The sequence below is a fragment of the Rhineura floridana genome, chromosome 6 (assembly GCF_030035675.1).
Source record: "Rhineura floridana isolate rRhiFlo1 chromosome 6, rRhiFlo1.hap2, whole genome shotgun sequence".
Taxonomy (NCBI): Eukaryota; Metazoa; Chordata; class Lepidosauria; order Squamata; family Rhineuridae; genus Rhineura; species Rhineura floridana.
Genome location: NC_084485.1, coordinates 51,633,604 through 51,640,392, shown reverse-complemented (window position 1 = coordinate 51,640,392; position 6,789 = coordinate 51,633,604).

Below are 6,789 nucleotides of genomic sequence, written 5' to 3'. Positions count from 1 at the left end.
TATATGTATTGGGATACTGTTGTTTCTAATAGATACTTGGGGTGCTCTCAGACTTGGGAGTTTATTCTGGAATTGGTGCTTCTCATGCATCCAAGTTTTTTTGCAGCACCCACAGGACATCATCAGCATTAAAATGCTAGCCCATATTTCTTTCTTATTGAATCCAGTTTCCTCCATACCACTAATAAGTACAATAAGTAAAAATAATACATTATACATCTACAGTCACTGCTGGGGTAGAAGCTTCTTAATACTTTTTTTGTGGGTGGATGTGTGGTTTATTACATGTGTGATGACATTTTGGTGAGTGATCTTTATCACCACACCCCTATTTCCATTTGATCCTCCGCAGAGCACAACCTAACCATTTTGTTTCTAGGAAGCCCAGACACTACCAGTGTGCCTATTCTGCTCCACACTGGTCCACACCGATGGCACATCCAAATTTCAGCAACCCATTGCAGAGGAGCTGTGAGGGATTACCTCAAAGACTGTAATACATACATCAGGACTCGCATAAATTAATATGAAGGTCTTGCACAAAACCTGTCTAGCACAAGACCTCCATTAAGGTTTTGGACTACTACCTGGGTTCAAATCCCCACATAGCCATGAAGCTCACTGGGTGACCTTGGGCCAGTCACTGCCTCTCAGCCTCATGAAAACCCTATGCAGAGGGTTGCCATAAGTCGGAATCGACTTGAAGGCAGTACATTTACATTAATGGGAAATGGATTATGCCACCTCCCTCAAAAACAGCAACATACGTCCCCCTTTGCACATTGTGAAATATGATAACCAAGGTAATGCTTGCTGTTGTGCACTGGGCTGGGGAGGGGCGGAAAGATTTTTAAAGGTTGCGTATGCAGAGGTGCAGAAATGATGTGCAAGTTCCTAGAGCAGGAAAAGGTAGTGGAGGGCAGGGGTGTAGTGACTGAGGAGAGGGTGCAGCCAACACAGCACAGAAACATTCCATCAAGTACCACCCACTTGTGAGGATGGAAAATTATGGGATGCCTACAAAAAATGTGTGGGCACTCATATCTTCCTTACAGGAAGCTCAGATCTAAAAAGCCCATTTGTGATATAAAGCCCCTGTCTGGAATGGGTTGATCTGGTGATCAGTTGCAAAATCTCTTTGAAGTTGAATTTAAAAAAATGCACTCAAGCTGCTCCCACCAGGTTTTACAGTAAAGAGGGGCGGGGTTAGGTGGAGATGCACTGGAACTGGCAGAACAGTGAGTGTGTTTCTATCCCAAAACTTGATTTAGACCTCAGGTGTGAAAATGACCTTGAGATAGGTAGGTCCAGTGATATGTATATCAGGGAAAAGCTTGAAGACACATTGATGAAAACGTAAGGTTATTATAGTAGCTATTCAGATATTGCTACGCTAAGGAAGAAACTGAATCTTAGGGTCATTCTGTAAAGCCCTGTATACGCCCTGAGCTCAGTAAAAAAAAGAGGATTAGATTAAACCATCTCTCTGCATGTTAGATAAATAGTTGGCCTAAGATACCCATGATTAATTGTCTAATCCTGTGCATATTTATTAAGTTTCACTGAGTTCAGTAGTACTTATTCTCAGGTAACTCTGTTTAGGATAATAGCCCATCCAATTACATTTTTCAGTCTGTGATTTCATGATTCTTACAAAACTTAATAGCTTCCCCCTGAGAATTCCCGCTGTGAGGCTTGATTCCCTGAACTTAAAGTATATATTTGAAGCTGTTTTAGGACAACTGCTTCCTTGAATCTGAACCTAGGTACGCAAATTAAGCTAGAACTTCTACTTAGACAGGGAAGGGCCATAACTCAGTAGCAGAGCATCTGCCTTGCAAACAGAAAGTCCCAAATTCAATCCCTGGCATCTGAAGATAGGGCTGGGAGAGACTCCTGTCTGAAACCCTAAAGAGCTACTGCCAGCCAGTGTAGACAATACTGAGCTAGATCGACCGAAAGTCTGACTCAGTAGTATAATGTATCCTCCTATGTTCCTATGATACTATTGGTTCATTGGGCAAGTAAGCTTTATTTTTTTTAAATCTAAATAATAAGGGAAAAGGGAGAAAGCAATGACAAATGGACAAAAACTGTCAGTTGACCCAAAAGCTGGTAAAGACAAAGGAAGTTCACACACTTTTACACAGCAACTTGATTAGGCAATACAATGTCAGTTGAAATACACTGCAGTTAAGCTCTCATACAGATGACAAAAATGAATAGGACTCTGTCCATTGTAACCAGTTAATTGCTGGGTTCTGAAAAAGCTACAGACAAGAAACTAGGAAGGATGTGGGTAGCTTTCTGGTCAAAATATGTTCAGCCGTCATAGCAGAAAAGGAACCAGAGTTACTGTAGGCGATCAAAGAATAAACCCAAATTCATAGAAGTTCTAATATCAGTTGGAAGCTGCCATACAGAACGCTTTCTTCAATTTCAATCTCAATTTTGGTTACTTTGCCTATAACAAAAGTAGAAAAAATCCATGGATTATAAGTAAAGTATTATAAGTAAAGTAGTGAAAGAGTCTGAAATCTCTCCATGTACACAGAGGCCAAATGCAGGAATCTCAGCCCAGGGGCCAAATGCAGTTCTTTAGCCACTTCCCAGGGTATTCCCCTCTCCAGGCCGCAGCCCTGTCCCCATATCACACCCTCACCAACTCTGTTCCACCTCCTTCTCAAGTGCTTTTGCACTTTTTGGTAGAGTGTGTGCTTGAACTGTGATATCAATGCCTCTTGCTTGTCTGTGTTGAGGATGAAGAGGTAGAGCTGTGTGCACGTGTGTGCGTGTGTGTGTAAGAGGTGTAGAAATCTCTGACTCATGTGGCTGGAAGGTGGCAGCTTCATGTACTCTGGTAAAAGTCACACCTGTTGCTCCACCTACTTTTGCCTGTGGCCCCCAACCACAACTAGTATGCAGCCCCCAGGAAGTTCTCCACAAGTTATTGCAGCCTTTGGCTGAAAAGGTTCCATACCCCTGCCCAATGCAGAAAGGTGGCTAGGAATAAACAGTGACTGAAGATGAAGAGGGCCAAAAATTAATGGCACAGAGCACGGACACAGGAAACATATGGGGGGGAAATCACTAACCCTGAATGGCAACACATTACAGCTCTTGAATTCAAGAACAACAGAGAAATCAGGATATGAAATGCTAATTTAACCATGTGTGAGACACTGATCCTGACTCTGAAGCCATCAGGGGCAGGAAACCTGCAGCCCTCCAGATGTTGTTGGACTCCATCAGCCCCAGCCAATATGACCATTGGTCAGAGATGATTGCCAAATATGATGTACAAGGCCACAGATTCCCCAACCCTGGAGGAAACCTTAATAAGCTTAATTCATCAGCATGACTCAGGAAAACCCATGTTGTGGCAAGACTACTAACTGATGGCTTCACATGATCCTAGAACTTTATATGATTTTGATGCCATTGACCATGGTATCCTTCTGGGCCGACTTGATGAAATGGGTATTGGAGGCACTGTTTTACAGTGGTTCCGATCCTATCTTCAAGGTCGTATCCAGATAATAGCATTGGGTGATTGTCTTTCAGCCCCTGGCAATTATGCTGTGGGATGCCGCAGGGCCATGCTGCTTAACATCTATATTAAGCCCTTGGGAGCAGTCATCAGGAGATTTCGGGCGAGGTGTCAGCAATATGCTGATGATACCCAGCTCTATTTCTCTGTAACATCTGAATTGGGAGAGGCCATGCAATCCCTGGACCACTGCCTGGACTCAGTGGTGGGCTGGATGAGGGTCAATAAACTGAGTGAATCCTAGCAAGATGGAGGCGCTGTGGGTTCGTGGTTTCCGAGTTCAGACAATTGGTCAGTTGCCTGCTTTGGATGGGGTCGTACTCCCTCTGAAAGAGCAGGTCTGTAGTCTGAGGGTGTCCTGGATCCATCTTTATCTCCAGAGGCCCAGATGACCTCAGTGGCTAGGAGTGCCTTTTACCAGCTTCGGCTGGTAAGACAGATGTGGCTGTTTCTGGACAGGGATAGCCTGACCACTGTTGTCCACTCACTGGTAACCTCCAGGCTGGATTACTGTAATGCGCTGTATGTGGGGCTGCCCTTGAGGTTGGTCTAGAAGATGCAGCTGGTGCAAAATGTGGCAGCGAGACTGCTCACTGGGGCAGGGTATCACCAATGTGTCACCCCACTGCTGAAAGAATTGCACTGGGTGCCCATTTGCTACACTAAAGGTCTGTTTCCTATGTTGTGCAGAACGGACCTCCTGATAATATGGTATCTGCAGGAGGCCCTCACCTGCAGAGCGCAGTGATCGACTGGGTATATAAGACATAAGACGGTCTTTCAGGTATCCTGGTCCCAAGCTGTATAGGGCCTTGTACACCAAAACTAGAACCTTGAATTTGGCCTGGTAGCAAATGGGCAGCCAGTGCAATTCTTTCAGCAGCGGAGTAACATGTTGCCAATACCCTGCCCCAGTGAGCAGTCTCGCCCCACATAGAGCGCATTACAGTAATCCAGCCTGCAGGTTACCAGTGCATGGACAACAGTGGTCAGGCTATCCCGGTCCAGAAACAGCTGCAGCTGTCTTACCAGCCAAAACTGCTAAAAGGTATTCCTAGCCACTGAGGTCACCTGGGCCTCTAGCAACAAAGATGGATCCAGGAGCACCCTCAGACTATGGATGCTCTTTCAGAGGGAGTACGACCCCATCCAAAGCAGGCAACTGACCAATTATCCAAACTCAGGAACCACCAACCCACAGCATCTCCGTCTTGCTAGGATTCAGACTCAGTTTATTGGCGTCATCCAACCCACCACCAAGTCCAGGCAGTGGTCCAGGGTTTGCAAGGCCTCTCCCAATTCAGATGTTACAGAGAAATACTGCTAACACCTTGCCCGAAATCTCCTGATGACCGCTCCTGAGGGCTTCATATAGATGTTAAACAGCATGGTACCCTACAGCACTCCACAGCACTACTGCCAGGGGGCTGAAAGACAATCACCCAAGCTATTCTCTGAAAACAATCTAGGAGATAGGACTGGAACCACTCTAAAACAGTGCCTCCAATACCTATCTCACCAAGTCAGCCCAGAACAATACCATGGTCAATTGTATCAAAAGCTGCTGAGAGATCAAGTAAGAATAACAGGGTCGCACTCCCTCTGTCCTTCTCCTGATAAAGGTCATCCATCAGGGCTACCAAGGCCAATTCAGTCCCCAAACCAGGCCTGAACCCAGATTGGAATTGGTCAAGATAATCTGTTTCATCTAAGAGTACTTGTAATTGCTGCACCACAACCCTCTCAATCACTTTCCCTAAGAAGGGTATTTGCGACCGGGCGGTACTTGTTGCAAACTGATGAGTCCAGGGTGGGCTTTTTCAGGAGTGGTTGGATCACCGGCTCTTTAAGGGCGGCTGGAACCATTCCCTCCCACAATGATGCATTGACTACACCCTGGATCCACTCAGTCAAACCCCCTCAGCAAGCTTTAATAAGCGAAGAAGGGCAAGGTTCTAGAGGACATGTTGGTAGCCACATTGTTGCAAGCACCTTGTCTACATCATCAGGCTGCATCAACTGAACTGTTCCCAAGAAGTTGCAGCAGACGTTGCACTGGACACCTCACTAGGGACCACAGTAGGTGTGGATGGGGCAACGCCACCCTGGGCTCCTGCTGAGGGGAAGGGTGGGATATAAATCAAATAATAAATAATAATAAATAAATCAAGATTTCTACAGAGGCGAGCAACTTTACCCTCAAAGTGCATTGCAAACAATTCACAGTGGGCCTCCGAAGGGTCTAAAACTCCATTTCCTGGAGTTGATGACCCCTGACAATTCACAAGTGATGTCTTGAATAAAAGCTGATATCATCATCATATAAAATATTCTATGTCTATATTTGAATGAAACTGTATCATATCTAAATGGCATAGTGATCTGGGTAAGAATATGCATTCAGATTTTTGGATAGAGATATGGAACATGGATTCCTGCTGGGTCAAATGTGATATTAGTATTTTCTTCAATGTATTTTGTAATTTTAATATGCCTGCTGTTCTAAAACAAATTTGAGATATGCTGAGAGATCAGTTTCTGAACTGTTTAATAAACCTTTTTTTTAAAAAAGATGTACATATCCATTTGAATGTGCTGATTACAATGTTGGGTGAGCATTGTAATTATATTGTAGCTCTGAGACTGTTAAGTTTTGGGCATTTTAACATTAATGTTCTTTTTTCTACAATGTGTTGTTTGTGTACTGTAAAAAGAAAGAATCAGCAACACGTTGAGTTTTGTTTTTTAAATATACATACATACATACACACACACACACACACTCCAAAGTAGTGAATGTTCAGAAAAGCTCACTAAGCAACAATGATGCAAATTAATTTATTATGACCTGATCTACAGAGAATTGCTTTACTACAATGAGCCAACCCTGCTTGCACTAAACTAATTTTCTAATGCTGCTCAAATTGTTTGCAAAGACATTTTGTTCTGTCCTGATTATTATACCCTATGTAAGTTTTAGGGATGCTGTCTCTTTGCCAGCATTGAAATAAGATTCAGTTGCCAGCCACTGGGGGTGGGCACCATCTTGTCCTTTGCCTCAGGCAACAAAATGTCTTAGCCTGGCCTTGGAAGGCTTTCATTCTGGAATTTGGTTGCTTATTATTGTGATCACAAACCTGATTTAGAAAGCAAGCATCTTGGAGACTTAAGATACCTCCATTCACAGGTCTTGTTAAACTATAGTTAAACTAAAGTATGGTGTAAAAGTGAATGTGCAG